The sequence below is a fragment of the Moschus berezovskii genome, chromosome 15 (genome assembly GCF_049115385.1).
Source record: "Moschus berezovskii isolate FMDL1 chromosome 15, NW_MosBer_1.0, whole genome shotgun sequence".
Taxonomy (NCBI): Eukaryota; Metazoa; Chordata; class Mammalia; order Artiodactyla; family Moschidae; genus Moschus; species Moschus berezovskii.
Window position 1 is genome coordinate 62754764 of NC_142474.1, and position 21261 is coordinate 62776024.

Here is a 21261-nt window from a genome sequence, read left to right on the forward strand (position 1 = left end):
ATTTGGAACCAGTCTGTTGCTCCATGTGCAGTTCTAACTGTTCCTTCCTGACCTGCATACAGGTTTCTCAAGAGGCAGGTCAGGTGGTGTGGTATTCACATCTCTTTCAGAATTTTCCACAGTTTATTGTGATCCACACAGTCAAAGGCTTTGGCATAGTCAATAAAGCAGAAATAGATGTTTTTCTGGAACTCTCTTGCTTTTTCCATGATCCAGCAGATGTTGGCAATTTGATCTCTGGTTCCTCTGTCTTTTCTAAAACCAGCTTGAACATCTGGAAGTTCACAGTTCACGTATTGCTGAAGCCTGGCTTGGAAAATTTTGAGCATGACTTTACTAGTGTGTGAGATGAGTGCAATCGTGCAGTAGTGTGAGCATTCTTTGGCATTACCTTTCTTTGGGTTTGGAATGAAAACTGACCTTTTCCAGTCCTGTGGCCACTGCTGAGTTTTCCAAATTTGCTGACATATTGAGTGCAGCACTTTCACAGCATCATCTTTTAGGTGCTAAAATTAGGTGCATTAATTATTAGTATGTTTTAATTTGAAGCTGGTAATTATGAATGTGAAAATGGGGATTATATGAATTATCAAAAATATATTTCCATATTTCTTGATAGTTAGGCTTTTAAAGAAATAACAGTTCAAGTGATGTAACTTTCTGTCATTAACAAGCAGTGTATTTAACTGGTGTCACAGTTATTGTCACTATGCTAATAATAGGAGATGGGACCCTGGTAAGATTAAACACTGGCTGTTCTAGTTCCCTGAGGAAACTGTAAAATTCAGCCTCACTGGGTTGTAATTAGAAAGAAATATATTTAAAGTCTGAAAAAAACTTCAGTACCTCAGTACACAGTATGCCAAGGGCATGTGCTTGAAGCCTTTTAATCTCTAGGTGTGGCCTGTTTTATAAATATTTCCATAAGCATTTACATATTCAACATTTGGCAGTACAACACTGTATAATCATACCCATATGCTTTGCCTTATGAAATAGAATGAAAACTTTGTTAGGACAGGGCTGCTGCTGATAATGTTGTATGTCTCCCTCATCCATAGTGCAGTCCAGGCTCAAAATGATGCTTTGTCACTGACAAAACAAGCCTTGGGACCAGAAGATTTAGCTTTCTCTTTCCACATTTATTTTTCAGTTTTAGTGCAACTGTTAATGATGATAATAATAACTATTATGGAGCACTTGCTTGTTTCCTATGGGTTCAGTGTGTGAACTAAGACATTTGATATCATCTTTCAACCTACTAAACAGCATTATTTAAATACTAGGGCTTCCAGGCAGCTCAGAAGTAAGCAATCATCCTGCCAGGCGGGAGACACAGGTTCAATCCCTGGATTAGGAAGATCCCCAGGAAAAGAAATGGCAATCCACTCCTTTATTCTTGCCTGGAGAATCCCATAAGCTGAGGAGTCTGGTGTGAGCTACAGTCCAAGGGGTCGCAAAAGAGTTGGACATGACTTAGCAACTAAACAACAACAAATTTAAATACTGTTATTTTTGTCATTATCATTGTTTTATGAATTAGACCACCGAGGCACAGAGTGGTTGAGTAACTTGCCTAAGGCCACAAAGTGGTTGCTGGGACACAAACCAAGCAGTCTCGCTATTCCTTGTGTCACCTGCTAATAGAGCTGTTCCTGGAGATGCTGCTTCCAATTTGAGCAGTTTATATGGCCTCTGACTATCCTGAGCGGGGTTTATGATTCTTTTGTTTACTTTTCTTTTTCTTTCTTTTCTTTCACTCCTAATTTTGTTAGGTCAAGTACAAAAGAGATTTTGAAGAAAGCAAAGGGAGGGGCTTCAGCATTGTTACAGACACTCCTGAACTACAGAGGCTGAAGAGGACTCAGGAACAAATCAGTAACGTAGGTGACCATTTGCTTAGTGATGTAATAACCCTGACTTGTATTTCTGGTGAGAAAGTAAAATTGGACAACTTGGAAGTGTTTTTATTGCTGTAAGATGCAAGCAGTACTCAGTGTCCTCAGAAAATATGCCAAGTTCATCTATTGAATTGCTTCCCTTTGACTTCATCACAGTTATCAAGAGCCTAGCATTAATAGCAGTGACTACAGGCATACCTACTTTTACAGTGCTTTACTTTTTTTACACTTCACAGATAATGTTTTTTTTTTTTACAAATAGAAAATGTGTGACAACCCTGTATTGTCAGACGATGTTTAGCATTTTTTAGCAATAAAGTATTATTTAATTAAGGTAGATACACTTTGGCCACCTGATGTGAAGAGCCTACTCATTGGAAAAGACCCTGATGCTGGGAAAGATTGAGGGCAGGAGGAGAAGTGGGTTGGCAGAGAATGAGGTGGTTGGATGGCATCACTGACTCAATGGATGTGAGTTTGAGCAAGCTCCGGGAGATGGTGAAGGACAGGGAAGTCTGGCGTGCTGCAGTCCATGGGATCTCAAAGAGTCAAACGTGACTTAGCGACTAAACAACAACAACATGTTTTTAGATGTGTTGCCCTATTGCACACTTGGTAGATAACAGTATAGTGTACACATAACGTTTAGATGCACTGGGAAACCAAAAAATTCGACTCTCTTTGTTGTGATATTTGCCTTATTGAACTGGTCTGGAACCGAACTTGCAATATTTCTGAGTTATGCCTGTGTATTTCTGAATACACTTTTAATTTATTTAATTGGTTTATCCAGTAAATTGTCTTATCGAGCAAATAAATTTAATTAAATAAATAAATTGTGTATTTAGAAATAATAGTCATTGCTATTAAGAGATGTTATTGTAACAGTGTCTTATTTCATTTTAAATGATTCTCAACTTCAAAATTTTTCCAGAATAGGACTTGTATAGGTAAATGTTAAAGCCTATCAGTTAATTTTTTGTGGTGAGTAAGCATACCGAATTGGAGAAGGAAATGGCAACCCACTCCACTGTTCTTGCCTGGAGAATCCCAGGGACGGGGGAGCCTGGTGGGCTGCCGTCTATGGGGTCGCAAAGAGTCGGTCACGACTGAAGCGACTTAGCAGCAGCAAGCTTACAGAATATACATACAAGGTTAGGTATCTGGAGAAATCTCATGTTTTCTCAATTTGTGTATTCAAGATTTCATATTTTAAATTAGTTATTTGTTGAAATGGCATATTGCATCTAATTTCTGAAATAAACATTTACATATGAAGTTGCTTTGAATTTGAAAGCTGCATCTTGTTCACTAATAGCGTTTTCTTGGAAAAGAAAATTGAAACTAGCAGAAGTTCAAAACATATTAGGGACCAAAACGTGTTGAGTGTTATTAAAAGTGGTAATTATGTTTCTTTATTGTATGAAGTGTGTCAAAATGCATTTTTTCTAGAAATAAGTTAATTCAGTGTTAAGTATTCCAGAGGAAATATGAATGGAAGTCAGCAACCATTTATATTATGTAAAAGTATGAACAAATATGTGAGACATATACTTTTTCACAAGAAGTCTACTTTGTGTGTTTCATGTACAGTCACCAAAATTTATGTGTCTAAATGTTTTGAGTTATGTAGCATTGATTTCTGGGAAATGTTTAGTTAGCAGGTTGTTTTAAACTCACTGGTATTTGGCTGTCTTCGTTATGTACCTACATATAGTCACAATTTGCAGATAAAATCATAGCATACAATCTGAGAATGAATTTTGTCAAAAGTTCAAAAACAGAATTATCTGATATTTAAAAAATTTGTTTAGGGAGTAAGAAGAGACAGAGACACTTTGTTTTGCCATATTCCCTAAGGTTTATCCATTGTTTGCTCTTTAAATTGACATTTTATTTCATCAAGGACTTTTTCCTTTGAAGAGAAAGAGTTAAATTTTAAGGATTCAAGGCTTCTGTCCCTTAGTTTTTTTCCACCCCATCCTTACCACCCACCGATCACGGATACTGAAGATTGCTTCCATCGTCTTTCTTCCCCTTCATTCTTTCCTTAAATCAAAACCCTATTTTTGTTTTCTAAAATGCAAATTAGAGATATGTTTCACTGGCAGTTACATTCAGTAATGTTTCTGATTTTGGATTATTTTTGGAGAACCTTTTTTTAAAAAGCAAAAAGTGTTGCATAAAACAAAGTTACATCATAAATCTTCAACTATCACAAATTTATTTCAAAAAAGAACTAAACATTTCTACTTAAGACATCCCTGTGACCGCTCACATAAGGATTGCAGTTGATTCAAAGGTAAGCCTTTTAATTTATATTCAAATTAAGTCATTATTCATATTTAATAAGAAAAGAACTGATCATTTCACCAACCTTTATCCTTAGCAGGAATATACATTTTATTCAATACCAGAGGCTGTTTGCAGATCCATTCTTAATTACGCAAAAACCCTTATAACACAGGTATGTATAAATTTATGTTTATTATATACGTAGCAGTATATACAAAATACTGTTTAGATTAAGGTTTCTTAATCTAATCTTAACCTGTAAGGTAGACAGTGGTGATTTTAAAAAGTATGTAATTTAGATAACATCTTTTAAAACAAATTTATACAACAGTCTTGGAGAAGGAAACGGCAACCCACTCCAGTAATCTTGCCTGGAGAATCTCATGGACAGAGGAGTTTGGTGGGATATGGTCCATGAGGTTGTAAAGAGTCGCACATGACTGAGCAACTAACACACACACATACAGCAGTCTTGATGTTACCAACCATAGCAGTCTTATAAGTAGTTCTTTTAGCCATGACGAGGCATATTACTATTTAGATAGCAGTAAGAAAATATAAGGAGAAGGCAATGGCAAGCCACTCCAGTACTCTTGCCTAGAAAATCACATGGACAGAGGAGCCTGGTGGGCTGCAGTCCATGGGGTCATTACTAGTCGGACACGACTGAGTGACTTCACTTTCACTTTTTACTTTCACACATTGGAGAAGGAAATGGCAACTCACTCCAGTGTTCTTGCCTGGAGAATCCCAGGGACGGGGGAGCCTGGTGGGCTGCCGTCTATGGGGTTGCACAGAGTCGGACACGACTGAAGTGACTTAGCAGCAAGAAAATATGAATTTCATAATATTACTGTTAGGGATATTATTTTTTCTTTAGTTTTTTTGAGAAATATTTAACATACATCACTGTATAAGTTTAAGCTGTACAGCATGATGGTTTGACTTACCTGTATTGTGAGATGATTACCACAGTAGGTTTAGTTAACATCATCATCTCAAACAGATACAATAAAAAGAAAAGAGAATTCCCCTTGTGTTGAGAATCCTTAGGATCTATTCTCTTAACAACTTTCTTATATAATATATAGCTGTGTCAACTACAATCATCATGTTGTACATTACATATCTAATGCTGATTTATCTTATAACTGGAGGATTGTACCTTTTGACCACATTCTTTCCGTTTTCCCTCTCTCCACCCCTCTGGTAACCACAAAACTGATCTTTTTTCCTATAAGTTTGGTGCGGGTTTTTTGTTTCTTCTTTTTTTTTAGGTAACACATATAAGTGAGATCATGTAGTATTTGTCTATTTGACTTATTTCACTTAGCATAATGCCTTCTAGGTTCATCAATATTGTTGAAAATGGTAGGCTTTTCTCCTTTTTTATGGTTGAATAATATTATTTCTTTGTGTGTGTGCGTGCGCGTGTGCATACATACCTACATATATCTTGAAATTTCGTTATCCATTTATCCATTGATGGATACTTAGGTTGTTTCCATGTCTTGGCTATTGTGAATAATGCTGCAGTGAATATGAGAATGCAGATATCTTTTTGAGTTAGTGTTTTTGTTTCCTTTGGATACATTCCCAGAAGTGGGTTTGTTGGATAATATGTAGTTCTAGTTTTAATTTTTTGAGGAACTGCTATGCTGGTTTTCATAGTGGCTGCACCAATTTACAATCCCACCAACAGTGCAAAAGAAGTTAGGGAATTTACTGTTGGAGAAAAGAAGCTGTTAAATATTCTGAGGTGTAGTGAGTTTATTATTCATTTATAAGACTACAACTTCATGAACTTTTCCTGTGACCTCCCAGGTTTTCCATATTACTCAAGGATCTTTTTTTCTGTAAGAAACATGGGCTAATCTGAAAGGTGGTATTTTGACTAGTCCAGTTTTCTGCATTACTTTTAGATAAACCCAAAGCACTGAAATATATTGACCAAATCCAGACAGATGTTTTTGACCGTGGCCTAGATTGTGTCTGATTTGGGAGGAAGAAGGTCAGATCGAGACACCAGAGTCTCTCCTGATGCTGGGATGGAGTGGGTTTATCCTGAAAATCACAAGGGATATGAGATTTGAGCTCTGGGTTTAAAATAGGTTGATGTAGGTATGTTAACTAAGTCAGGGTCTTCATAATCTTAATTTTTCCATTTGCTTCATTTCCTTACTTGTTTTTAGTTTATCTTTGAATATTGTCCAGGTCTTTCTGAACTGCCTTTAATCCCTTTTGGACTAAGGAAAGTATAAAGACATAATACAGTGGATTTAATGACAACTCCTAGGTGTTTTGGATAATATGTTATGGATGAGTGGGCATTTTTGATTGCTTGTTACTGTGTTAGTGTTATGAAATTTTTTTTCAGACATTCTCATATTCATTTGTCAAAGGCTTGAAATCATTTGGAAATGCCTACTTAGTCTGCATGTGTTACCAAGGTGTGGGATGAAATACAACTGTAAATTTGAAATTGTGTGTAATGAAAAGGGTGAGAGCAGGTTTAGTCTTAAGTTCTTTCTTTTGGAGTCTATAATGCCAACATATTGAATCAGGGAGATTTATTAAATGCTGCAATTTAAAATTCTTCCACTATATTTCTCTCTTAGTATAGCTGCAGAAAGAATAAGAAGAGAGGCAAGATTTCACAATTTATGGAGTAGTTAGAATGAAAAAAAGAACTAGTTCCCAAAATAAAAAAGTTTTCCCATGAAATTCCAGAAGATGTCTGATTGCCTACCCCACCTCCCCAGTTCTAGAGGATAAATTCAGGAATGGCAGAAATGTCTTAGTACATTTTCACATTTTCTTTACTTAGTGATATTTCAGAAAAATGTTCTTAAATGACAACATATAGACATGAATTGAGGAATTCCTGTGGCTTCGAACGTTAAAAAAAGTCTTTCTTCTGTTGTCCTTATAGTTCTGGCATAGTTATAAAGGTAGTTTCTAATTCATGTGGTTACCACCTTCAAGTTTATAAGCAGTGAATTCAGGAAATCTGCATCAGTATAGTAAGGCAGAATCACCCCCAGACATCTAAGGGACTCAGTCCAGTCTGGAGAAGAGTATTGATGTGTTTTTCTGTTTACACACTAATATAAACTGCATTTTCAAATAGCTGAGACAGTCTGGGGATAAATTGTGAAATAAAATGATGAAGTTCAACCCCTAGAGACTGTGACAATGTTTGTGCTGTAGATAAAATTGAGATTTTTATTTTCTAATTTATTTCAGGTGGTGGAGAAATATTGTATGAAGGGGAAGGAAAAAAAAGACCCAGGTGACAAATCTTGTATTTTACAGAGTGACTAAAATGGTAAGTATACCATTATGTGATTTGTTAAGATTTGTGCCATGACTCACAGAAGAAATATTCAATGTGTATGTGTGTTGTCTGTGTGTGAGTATGTGTACATGCGTGCACGTGTAAGTGTACCTATGTATGTTGGCTTCAGTGGGAATCTTTAGAACTCCCTTTCCTTAGATCACTGGCCCATAGACAATAGAATTTTCACCTGTTCTATATTTAGTCCCTTACCTGTAGCATCTATCATTATGGTTATCTGTCCTGTTTCTCAAATATTCTCTTTCATTACTATTTTCACATTTAGCATACCCAAAAATGCTTACTTGCTTTACAAGAAAAGTTCAGGTTGAAAACCCCTCTTTTTTTTTAACATTATAGAAAAGACTCTAATTTGATATTGAAATGTAATTGCTTTTAGTTTTATTTTGAGATAGCTACGTAATTTTTCATTGACTTCTTAGAATGCAAATAAATCATATGCCCATTAATAAGCTCACATGGATACTGCTGATTTAGCTCCCTAAGATTTTGTGAGTTGGCTTCAAAAATATTAGATTATTGTACATAAACATAGCCTAATAATTGAATAGCAGTGTCTATGGACTATTAAAAGATTTGATTCAAAGGTACACTGAGTATAAAGGGTGAGCATGAGGGTAGAGTTGATTGTCTGGGGATCTGGTCTCTGTTTGTAATTTAAATAAATCACTTTGACAGAGACTGACTGTGGCCATGTTCAAGCTGCTGATGGTGTGAAATTGAGTTGTATGGTGGACAGAAGACAAGCAGTCAAGAGAAATCCCCAAAGGCAAAATTTGTTATGTAATTGGGTCAACTCATGCATGAGAAATACATGCTAATTGTAAACCGGTAGCAAAATTATAGTGTATGAGGCAATTAGGTCTTATATGAACCTGAACAACTGACATAGAATTTTTCTTTCTTTTTTATATTGAGCAAACATAAAATGGGATTTTTTTAAGGCTAGAAAGGTAAACAATATACAGTGTTGAAATAGATTGTTACTTTTATTGCTCATAAAAGAAGCATAACTTTTGTAACTAATGAAAACTTGATGGAATCTTCTGATTTTAAGTAGTGGAATCCTCTGATTTTGAGTAGTGAAATCTAGTACACCAGGTAGTTTGAAAGGAGAATCCAGTGGCATTTTTGTTATAACTCCTAACTGGGCTGATTAACATAGATGATTAGTGATGAGGTCAGTGGTTTGGATGTAAGCCCTTGAAATCTAGTGTTTTCTCAGAGTGCATCTGTGTGTTACTTTAATGATCCATGCTTTATCTTCAGCTTATCTCAACCAGTAACTCACATGAATTCCTGAGTAATGGTAGGTCAGTAGCATTGTCTTTAAAGTGAAGATTGAGTATGTAGAAAACAGTACTGCAATAACATGTATTTTCCTTATAATACCTACCACATGTAGGAATGGTTTATTTGTTTCAATACACTTTGACATACCCAGTCTAATTAGATCCTCTGAACAACCTCTCCTTAGGGAAAGTATTTCTATGAGGAATACTTATACTTTCATGAGAAAAATGTATGGAAAATTATGTCTTGGTTCTTTCTCATCTAAATCCGTGGTTTCCCTTACACCTGGTTTTGTTTTATTTTTCCACCTAGGGCAGAACTTCAAAGGTTAATCTCTTCTTTTTATCCTCAATTTTTTACCCACAGTCACTTAAAAAAACAAATACATCCCAGACCAGTAATTACTTGTGCATGGCAAGTACAAGAGTTTTCCTTGTAAAATGGCATTGTCTAAAGAGGAGGTTTGGGAAGGGCCCCCATAATAAAAGAATTAACACATATTACTTCTTTTTGGAAACAAAGATTAAGGACTCAGCAAACAATTTCCGAAGATCTTTCTTTTGTGAAATCCCTACCCCCCAACATTCCTCTCTTTTCAATCCTGCTGTGTTCAGGTCTTATCCTGCCTAAGTTATTACAGAGGTCTCCTAATTGGTCTTATCTCCTTTCAGGCTCTTGTGGTCCTTCCGTTGTATCTTAAACACTGTCACCAGATGACTCTTTCTAAAATACCTCTTTCATCATGACCCTAATTATGACCCACTCAAAACTTTCCCTGGACCTCCACTTTCAGTAGGATAAAGTCTAATCTTCTAAACTTCTTAATTTCTGACTCTAAGGACCCTCCACAGTCTGTTCCTAAATTATTTTTCACCTTATCTTTCACTGTCCTTCAACACTATTCTTCCGTTTCTTTTAGGCCTGGCTCCTTACTCTGTTCTGGGCTTTTCATGAGTCTTTCCTCTGATTTGGAACAATTTGACACCATTCATCACATTTCCACCACTTGTTCTCAGACATACTTTCAGACCTCAAAGAACAGTGATGTTTTTTCTTTTAACTGGAGGATAATTGCTTTACAATTGTGTTAGTTTCTGCTGTACAACAAAGTGAATCATCTGTGTGTATACATCTATCCCCTCCCTCTGAAGCCTCCCTCCCGCTACCTCTCTTTCCCACCTTCTCTAGGGCAACATAGGGCACCGGGCTGAACTCCACATCTGTTATACAGCAGCTTCCCTCTAGCTATCTGGAGATCTTATCTCTGAGTCATGACAGTGCTTTGACGATAGCCCTGTCACCTGTACCACCGAACTCACACATTGCATTCTACTTTTTGGCTTTAATTAACATTTCATGTGATATGTGTTTTACCTCTCTGACTTTGTGAAGATGAATATTATCCATGACGTTTTTAATTTATGTGTTGTGTCTCCAAGATGGTGCTTTGCATGTTACCTTTCTTGTCATTTTCTTTTTTGAAACCTCTCTTTGAAAGAGAGTTCTTAGCTTTTAAGATTGCTTTGAGTCAGTTTTTTTTTTCCTTTTGTGCTGCTTGATAAACACTTATTTTTTACTTTCTCCTATTTTTACTTCAATATTCAGTGATTTATGTAATTTTATCCAAAATTATAGTAGTATTCTCTAAGTAAAGCAGGACCATTTGGTTTCTAATGTGGCATTGAAGAATCTTGCATTAGAAATGCAAGGAATTGCCCTGTTTTAAAAGGTTGTAGCCAAGGAACTCTTTTTGATGAGTAAGTACCTGAAAAAAATAGGACTTGCAGTAGTCTATTTGGGCCTCCGTAACAAAATATATTATAGGCTGTGTGACTTAAATGGAAGACATATATTTACTCATAGTTCTAGAGGCTGGAAGTTTCAGGTCGAAGTTGGTCTGGGTTGGGTTCTGGTGAGAGCCCTCCCTGGTTGCTGAAGGAACCTTTCTTGCAGTGGCCTTTCTTCAGTGCATGTGCGTGAGAGAAAGAGACTTCTGGTGTGTTTTCCTCTTCTTGTAAGGATACCAGCTGAATTCGATCAGGGCTCTACCGATATGACCTCGTAAGTCGCTTCAGTTCAGTTCAGTCACTTCAGGCATGTCCAATTCTTTGTGACCCTATGGACAGTAGCCCGCCAGGCTCTTCTGTCCCTGGGATTCTCCAGGCATGAATACTGGAGTGAGTTGCTATGCCCTCCTCCAGGGAATCTTCCCCACTCAGGGAGGGAACCCATGTCTCTTATGTCTCCTGCATTGGTAGGTGGGTTCTTTACCACTACAGCCACCTGGAAAGCCTCATTTAACCTTAATTACTGTCTTAAAGGCCCCCATCTCAAATAGTCATATTGATGATTAGGGCTTTAAGATATGAGTTGGGGAAGGGGCACGATTCAGTCCATAGCAGGGCATAATGAAAAATGATCTATATAAAATCACAGAATAATTTTGAGATAGGTCATATACATTTTAGATATGTTTAGATATGCAAGCTTCTATCATAAACCACTGTCTTTAATGGAGGTAGATGATACTGCCTGTTGCTATTCTAGGAAAACTTGTACATTCAGTTTTTAGGTTTTTTCCTATTTTGAAACAGAACAATCTTAACTTTAAAAATATTCCTTTTAGGTCCTATTTCTAACCCTTAATTGGGGCCTTTCAAGCCTCTTTTCATTTGTGATTTTAAGCCATAGTCATTTATGGAAACAAAGATAAATCATAGTAGTAGTTATATTTTTAAGTTTTCTAGGCCTCAGTTGAATTACATAGCTCAAAATATAGATTTCACATGTCCTGTGCTGGCAGGACCTGGGTGGATATGAAGAAAAAGGAGGCCAGAGGTATGACAATAGAGAAGAAATATTCCATACCACAGGGAAAATCTAATAAAGACTAGCTTTTTTTTTTTTAAATAAAAGTTTCAATTTCCAGTCCTTTATACAGATTTAAAACATAAAAATTATCTGAATTTTCTTCCAGATTTTCTTATACCTCTTGGGACATATCTACAGTGAGCACATACTGATTACTGAGGAAAACCCAGACATCTTACCAGATATATTTGTGGAATCCCCAGATGTGACTGTCATTAATAATTATGCCACATAATTATCATTTCAATGGACTTTTGGAGGTAGGTTTAAAACCTGCTGTATTTTTCAGTTAATAAGTGTAATAGTCAAAAGTCATTTTAACTTATTAGGAGGTCATGAGTCAAGGGAAACATTATACAGAGATTTAATTTAAACCCATTGGTAACCTAAGCCAAGTTTAGACAATTAAATAAAATTGCATGATTGGAAGTTAGAAGCAATGGTTTTTTTTCAAGTATATGCAGATGCATTCTCTAATTTGCATTTTAGTTTCCTAGAAGAATTATTTCATGAAAATTACTTTTCTTTATTTTTTGCTTCCTACCATAGTTTTCTCTTCTTTTACTGTTGTCAGAGTGGCTTTGTAGGCTTTTCTTCTTCTGTACAGAATCCTGTGCAATGATGCTCATAGAAGGATTGCTTGTAAAAGGACCTATTATTGCTTTTGGAACATACCCCCAGACTTTTCCAAAGACAAGAATCAAGAAGTTCTAATCTATTTTTTGTTGTTGTTTGCTTGTATTTATGATTTAGTTTTCCTCTTGTGGCTATATTAACTGTAACAAGGCCAACTTTTAATTTGATTGAATTAAGCCTTTTGATCACTTCACTTTTAGAATTATGAAAGAGTTGGAATTTGCCTATGTTTTGTAAACTGTGAAAAAGGATACAGATTTAGAAGGCAGAATAAAAGAAAAAACTTAAAATATCATTCTGTTCTTCATACTTGTTATTTTTGATAGAATTTATTTCCCTCCCCAAAAGTGCTTTAAATATTTACTTTTGATCTATAATTATTATAGGTCTTTTGAGGGCAAGCAGCATTTCCTGTTCATGTTTGAATCCTCCAGAACACAATACCTTGATTATAAAGAGTAAGATAGAAGTAGAAGTTACCTTCACTATTCCCTTACCTGTTTATGTGTTTGTTAGACATTAAACGTTTGCTGTGGACATCATATTGCACCAGGCCCTGTAGCTTGCAGAAAAAACGAAAAACTACTTTTTGTATGCATTTATGCTCCATGATCAGAGAAGGCAATGGCAAGCCATTCCAGTACTCTTGCCTAGAAAATCCCATGGACGGAGGAACCTGGTGGGCTGCCATCTGTGGGGTCACACAGAGTCGGACATGACTAAAGTGACTTAGCAGCAGCAGCAGCATGCTCCATGATAGAATATGTGAATTGCTTGGGAAAGACTTTTATGGAGGAGAGCCTTAATGCAATGTAAAGTCCTACAAGAGGGAGAAGATGAGCAAAAGGAGAAAGGAATGAATATAAGGTTACAAACACCCAGAATCTACTTGTGAGGGTGCAGAAAGAGACACTATTACTGTAGATTATTGAAAGAGTAGTATTGTATTTTCAAATGTGCAGATTTCAAATGTGTATCTATAGATCCCTCCACCCTCCAGATTCTACAAAGGAAACCACTTTTCAAACAATTGCTGACTTAACAGACATTTTGAGTGTTTACTCTTAATATATGCCAGGTACTTTGCTGGGAGGTGGGAATACATGAGGAATAAAACAGATAAGACCCTTGACCTCATGGAGCTTGTTGAACCTCCCTATAAAAGGTGAGCACAAGTTTTCAGCACAGTGATCAAGTACTTGACAGTGTGTTCATATCAGAGGGATAACTAACCAGGTTTTGGAGGTAAAGGAATTGAACCCTTACCATCACTATTTGAAAATAGTTTTTGAAGAATTTTATGGAATCATTTTCTTGAACAGTGATTCATACAGGTCATTTGTATAGTAGGTGCTATCAATCTTGCTTTTAAGTTTTCCTGTCTCCTGTGTTTGTTTTCCCTATCCCCTGTTTGGCTGTCAGCACGGGCTTCTAGAAAATATCATTCAAAATTAATCAAACCATAGTATTATATATAAAATGTAAAGAAATGCTCATTTATAGAAGAGTATTGATCAACTTATTAATTTCAGGATGGCTTGAGAGATCAACACATAAATATTTGCATACATTTGAAAGTTCAGATATGTGTTCTCTCTGTTTTGGTTTTCAGTGCTTAAGAAGTTGAAGGCTTTTTTTTTTGTGTGTGTGTGTATGTGTATGAATGAATATTTATTTATTTGTTCATTTATAATTTTTCTGACCATCAAAGTTTATTTTATTTTTAATTCAATTTACTTAAACAAAAACAGTCCAAGAATACTTTGGAATATTCTTAAATAGAAAATACTATTTCCAAATATGAAGTCAAAATACCATAATTAGAAGGTGTCACACTTCAGTGTTGGCCTTTAAAGAGAGTGCAACAGACACTTATTAGGTAATAAAAATAGGGGCAATATGCTTGTTATGAACAAGCAATTGAACAGCAATATTATGAACAGACAATATTGTAATGAACAATCTCTTCATTAAAAAGAGAATCTATATTCATTAGAATTCATTAATTATTTTAATTTTTATTGCAAGATGTAACTGTTCTACATTGTATCATGTTATAAATGTTGTTTGCCATAGATTGGTAAGTAAACACCAGAGGATAGTTTTCATTTGTTGGTTGAAGGGTTTTGAAAGTAAAACTATAGCCGTTCTTTTCATCTCTTTCTTACTCCCAACCTCTGCAGCTATAGTTTTGATTTCAAAAATCTTCACAATCAAGTCCAAAATATTGAGAAAACATGTTGATTTTAACAGCATTCATGGATCTGGAAGACGCATATATACACACGTGTTGTGTCAGTTAGCACATGTATGTAGAGTGCACTCATGGGTGTGTGTAGAGAACTGCTGAAAGGGAATGGCTGAACACCGGTTGGTGCTGTTTGGTTTCCACCTTTGGTGTTCTTGGCCCAGTCTGTGCTGACAACGAACCTCTGGGACGTCCCCTCAGTGCTGTGGGGTCTTTTCCTGCCAAATATTGTTCTCTTGCAAGATTAAATAGCTGAATCAGTGTGGCCTGAATCTTGATCCTGCTGAGAATATTAAGACTCCTGCAGGTTGTAATACAGATTAGCTGGTGAGAGCTCTGTTGGAAAAATAAAGTGAGTTTCTCTAAATGAATTTAACAACTGCTGTGAACCTTTTTGTGTCTTCCAGCATGAATGTGTATCCTGGCAGTTAACCATTTATTTCCCTCATTTTCTCCCAAAGTTGCTCAAATCCACCCCTGGGTATTTACTGTAAATGTTTTCATAACTTTATTTCACATTTATGTTTCACCAGATAAGACATTTGACGTGTTAAATTGCTAAGTACTGTGAAGAGTAGGTCATTATTTATTAAGAAGGAAAACCATTTTTTATACTTATAAAAATAATTTAATGTCACTTATGTAATTAGATGAGCCACACCACTGAGTTATTTAGAGTAAACTGACTAACCTATTGCATTCTGATCATAGGTTTTATGTTACTGGTCAGAAAACTATGAAGTATTTAGCACAAGGCAGGACAGATGGTTAAAATTATTTGCACTGCTTCCAACCTCTATTCCATGACTATTTCTGCTTCTAGGCCTAGATGATGATAAACTTTGACGTGTCTAAATTCTATATAGATTATGGTGCGTGCATGCGTGCATGCTAAGTCGCTTCAGTCATGTCCGACTCTTTGGAACCCCATGGACTGTAGCCTGCCAGGCTCCCCTGTTCATGGGATTCTCCAGGCAAGAATACTAAAGTGGGTTGCCATTTCCTCCCCTAGGGGATCTTCCTGACTGATTGAATCCACGTCTCTTACGTCTCTTGTGTTAGCAGGAGGGTTCTTTACCTGGTGCTTTTCCTTAAATGAAATATATTAAAAAGTCAACACTAACAATGCTAACTCTAAAGCACAGAACATACAGATAACCTGAAAATGATGAGTGGTTTGTTAGATTTTCTGATTTCAGACTTCTGGATAACTTCATCAAACTCTTTTCTGTTTTTTGGGGGGCCCTTACCTCACTTATGTTTGTGAAGCATATGCTCTGTCTGCTCATGAGACAGTCCTTCCATCTGCTTCCTGCATTAGTACCCATTTGTCTCCTGACACCTCCTGGGTGTGCATGTGTGTGTGTGATTTCTCAGTACAAATGCCTGTGACTATGATTTGTAAATGCCAAAGCATGACACAGCTGTAACACACTTAACCTGATGAGTGCTGTGTTTACTTTTAAAGTTTGCTCCTCAGATCATCACTGCAATTATTACAATAACATCTTTGAAATTAAATAGCTAGTTATTATTTTATAATTTGCCACCATAAGCACTCTAGAAACTAACTGGGGTAAAAAATGTCCTGAGAGGCACTTCACTGACAGTCTAGTGGTTGACTCTAAGCTTCCACTGTGGGGACCATGGGTTCGGTCCCTGGTTGGGGGAACTAAGATCCCTCATGCCCTGTGACACAGCCTAAAAGAAAAAAAATTGTCTTGAGAGAAGGCACAAGAGGGGAGCAGTATCAGTTTGGCAGTTTTTAGCCTGTCTTCACAAAATAGCCAATACTTTGCAGTTACTTTGGATGAGGGTGTCAGAGTACCGCCTGACCTTGAGTTTGTGTTTTCTAAATACTTTGAAAGTTAACTTGCAGCTCTACCACATGATCAGGAAAATAACTGAGGCTCGAACCAAGGTCTCTTGACCTCTAGTCTATTTTGCCCTTTACTTTGGATGCATGACTCTGAGTTACATTGGTGAGCATGGTTGAAATTTGCAGTCATTTAGAAATAGACTTTTGAAGTGCATTTTAAAAAAGACTCCTAATTATTAAACTGTAATTCCTCTAAAATATCATCAGTAGCTCAAATAAAATCCATCAGTTCAAGTTCACAAAATATTAATTTTGTGTTATCCTTAGTAAATACCATCAGGATTTCCATGCCTAATACACAGATTTCAGTCTCCGACTATTAAGTTGACACCCACTTTTAAACTGTAAAATCTACTACACAAAGAAAACTGTCTATGGAAACTTATGTACAGTTTAAATAATTACTATAATAAAATGGGCATCCATGTACCTAGTCCCCCAGCTTATGGAAGAGAGCGTTTTAGAACCCTTTGAAGGCTCCTTTGTTCCCTTAGGTTTATGCTCATCCCCCCTGACTAGCTACCAGTGACACAAGGGTCACCACATCTTGAAAACACAGATTTTTCACATCAAAATGATGAGAAGATGGTATGAAAGCACAATTCCTGTACATGGGAACAAAGTACAGGTTTTAGAGAAAAACCTGATTGGCTTTTTGCACCACTAAAGCACATGCAGTCTGCAGGTTTATTCTTACTCAGCTGTTCAGAACTCACGTATGAGAGTGTCAGTCATTGCGACACTGTGCACCCCCGCACCTCTCTTTTTACGTAGATGATGCCTGCTCCCTGAACAGAGGACGGACATGGGGACAAATGTTCATGAAGGGCTCACTCGGTGCCAGGCACAGTCTTCCATACTTGTTATTTCATTTGTTTTTTGCAACAATTCCTGGAAGTAACTGTCATTATCATGTCATGGATGAAACAAGCCCAGAGAGCATAAATAAATTTCCTAAATGCATACAACCAGTAAAGAACAGGGTGGAGATTTGATTCCAGGGTTTATTTTGTGTGTGTGTTTGTGTGTGTGTGTGTTTGTGTGTGTGTGTGTTTGTGTGTGTGTGTGACTTCAAAAATATAGAATTTTCCCTCTACAACAGAATTTTGAGTTTGTTGATTATGTGTTCTATCTGGAGAGCAGATGTAAAAGATGTGAGCCTATTTTTTAATCACACCATGTGGCTTTCGGGACTTTCGTTCTCTGACCAGGGATTGAACCTGGGCCCCAGCAGGGAAAGCACCAAGTCTTTACCACTGAACTGCCAGGGAATTCCCTGGAGCTTCTTTTTGTTAATTCAGCAGCTGACTCATCCTTAAATGGCATTTTGGAGGCCACGTGTTGATATTAGGACCACATATAGAAGTTCCAACATTGTTAGCACTGGAAACAGAGCTTTATCACCAATGAGTGGCATCTCCCATTCAAACATTCCTTTCTGTGCTGGGGTACAGGAAGCCTATGCATCATCCCAGACAGCATGAGCATGGTATCATTCATGTGATACTTGATTAAGCCCTCTTCTGTTTCAGGACGTGCTTACCTTTCTTGTTCTCCCTACCTCTGAAGGTGCCTGCTCTGTGCTTGACACTGTGCCGTAAGCTGGGAACACACTGTCTAAGCATGGATCCCTCACAGCCCAGATCATACAACACAGCTGGGTCAGCATGGTGGGGAAGAGAGGAGGTTTCAGGGTTTGAGTATTAGAGAGTCAGGTACCCAGCCCTAGTGGGATATGGTGGTGGTCAGAGGTGGTTACAGAACAAGTTGGAAAGAGATGTGTTTGAAAGAATGCATAAGGATAGAGACAAGCAAGGAAGAGATGATAGTGAGTGGTGAAAACTCCTCCCATAAAGGATCAAATACACAAGGAGTCAAGAATGAAATTGCATGGGGTGTGTGTGTGAGGAACTGCAAATACTCATTTTATCCTGATGATGTGGGGGGAAAACTAAAAGATATATTTTAGTAAGGAAGTGGCACTAGACTTTTGAGTCATCATTTGTCCAAATGTTGGCAGTGGTTTATCTAATCCTGTTGTCAGCTTGGACCTTTTATGGGTGGGGTTGCACTGCAGGTGTCCCCATAGGATCCTGAAGTCCATTACGTCTGGTTGTTAGGCCTGTGGTGATATATTTGTGTATTTGTAGGGCTTGGCTTTTGCAGGACAAAAAAATTTTGATTTCTTGTATCTCTGTATTTTTAAGCTATGCCAATTAAAAGAGAAAAAGAACGTAAGCGGTTTTGTGGCATGGATTTAGAACTGAATGACAAACATTGAGCACAGGTGTCTGTATGGTATGTAAATAGGGCAGCGGTGTGTTCACGCCCCAACTGTGATACAAGCCTGGATGGCTAGTCTCAGGCACAATGTCATGTTGGCAGGTCTGAAAGTGTAAACCCATAATAAATATGTATGCCTTTAGCATTGCCTGCAGATGCTACATTAGTTCCATACAAATAGGGTACGAAAATTTGTTTCTAAAATGTCTGCAATTGGGGTAGACTTATTTTGTTTTAATAAAGGTTAAGTTTAAACTTTTTTTGCTTTGTTTCCAAAAGCTAGATGACAAACCAGGGTGCACTCACTTTAGCTCAAAAACTTAACTGCCTCTTGCTCATTGAATAGGCCAGAACTCATAGACATCAATCAGCACAGATGACTATGTTGTACATATAGATGGTCCAAGAGATGACTTGGGGTTTCTGTTGTCCTCAAGACACTGTCTGGAAATAATCTTTTATGGGAGCTTATAAGGATATCTGTCTGAGATTGTTCACTGTTGGCTCTTCCAGTCAGAACGCAAAGGAACAAAATCCTTGTAGTTGAATAGTTTTGAATGACATAGTTATTATGTGTGTAAGAAATGGAGGACTTGATCCTAGTTAAAAGCAAGGGAAGAAGGAAGTTAGTTTTGAACTGTAGCAGGATATGTGGATAAGAAACAAGAAATAATGTCCTATGATATGTGGTTTATATGATAAAGTCTTAAGGCTTTTTCAGCTTTTAAAATGACCTGTTTCAGCAGAGCATTATATCTCAATCATTATGCTTCTTTTCTTATACATCTCAAATGGGGATGATAACATTTGAGCCTGATGGAAGCCTGATGGAAAAGCCCTTTGTATGATGCAGAAGAAAGGCACTGTTAAATAAAAATGTGAAACCAGGCTCGTGGAGATGGGTAAATGGAGGGATGTTTGGCTTTCCATTTTTGGTTTTTTATAATTTTGTTAAAATGCCATTGAGAAACCCAGGGAAAGCAGTGTAGACTGGCTTGGGAGAGTCAAAGGGAGATGTGTGTGTGTAGAGGAGGGGACTCTGCACTTGCCAGATGCTCTCTGAAATCCCTCCAGATTACACATGGAAAACCAAGTGGTGGTGATTATTCCTGAGGATCCCAAAATGTTATATTTTGAAATGGGGATTAATTCTGGGCAAAACATCCTCTGTTTTATGAAAGATCCCATTTTCTTCTTCCTTATGGTTTTGTTCTTTTAAGAAGAAGTTTTGAAATGAACTGATGTTTCTGGCCTTACTTAACCTTATTTAAAAGGTGGGAGGATGTTCAAATCTGTTGAACAATGTTGGATGACAAGGTCATTTTGAAGGACAGAATAGTCAATAATTAGAACAGAAAGAAATTAAACGATAATGAACAGTAATCCTAAAGAAGATTAAAACACGGAAAACACTGCATTATTTATTTGGATTCAGTGCAAGCGTGCCAAGGGAGAGGCAGCTGGCTTTCTGCTTTTTGGAATGTTTGTAGACTAGAGAAGAAGCTGTCAATCAAATTTAAGCTCTCACTTGATTCTTGCTCTCAGGTCAGATCTAACTGTAAAGTGAAGTGGGGAACAGACACAGTTAACGATGTGACTCAGGCCAGGAAAGACATGAATCGTAGAGATAAGCCGACCTGGGCTTGGATTCTTCCTATACATATTTCCTTATCACTCCCTGCTATTTCCTAGGCTCTGTTCTCAGCAGAACTTTGGGCCTTAAGAGCTGGTTTTAGAGGCAGCAAAGACTGGGGTTCGAATGACAGATTTCCTTTTATAACCTCTTTTTCTCTAGCAAATAGAGTCATAAAGTGTCTCTGCTTCATTTATTTCACTGTATCTAAGTTTCCACATCTGTAAAGTGGAAATTAAAAAATACTTTAACTTGAATGATTATTATGAGAATTAAATATTAGCTCTTGTAATTAAAACACTTGGCATAGTGCTCAGTGACTGATAGTTTTGTTATTATTGTGAAATAAACTGAAAATTGAGAAAAAATTTTGGCATGAAAATGTTTAAAGAGTCATTTTGTTTTTGTGGAAACAGTATCTCCAGTCTTCAAATTTATTACCATGTATAACCACTTTTTATTTTGTTTGGACATCCTCAAAATATTATTTTGGTTATGGTCACTCACAGTTTTGTATAAAATGTCTTCATTAAACAACATGGCAAAATTTTCCTGGGAACTAATGTCTATTGTAGAATTTTCATGGATGACTGTAGAAGTTTGTCCTTTCATTGACAGTGTGCATACTGATTTAATGATTCTCATGTATTGAGGTGAAAAAAAAAAGATCTTCTCATTAATGCAGCTCGGCACAGCACATGTTATAAGTTCGCAAATGAATTGTTTCCCAGTTTAGACTCATGTTTGGCTTCCTCACAAGCATTATGATCAATATCAGGGTTATTTAAATGCCAACTTCTAAAAAGGATAGAGGAGGTGGGTGGAGGATGAAGAAAACCCATATTTCTGCTGGAATTCTGTATT

At 36.9% G+C, this 21261-nt stretch overlaps 1 long non-coding RNA gene across 1 annotated transcript; it reads left to right on the plus strand.

Moving 5' to 3' along the window:
* The first annotated feature begins 1894 nt into the window (after positions 1-1894).
* LOC129554606 (uncharacterized) lies at positions 1895-20752 on the plus strand. Its single transcript, XR_016039190.1, has 3 exons — positions 1895-4368; positions 7443-7524; positions 11825-20752. It is a non-coding gene; the product is annotated as an uncharacterized LOC129554606 (long non-coding RNA).
* The last annotated feature ends 509 nt before the right edge of the window (positions 20753-21261 follow it).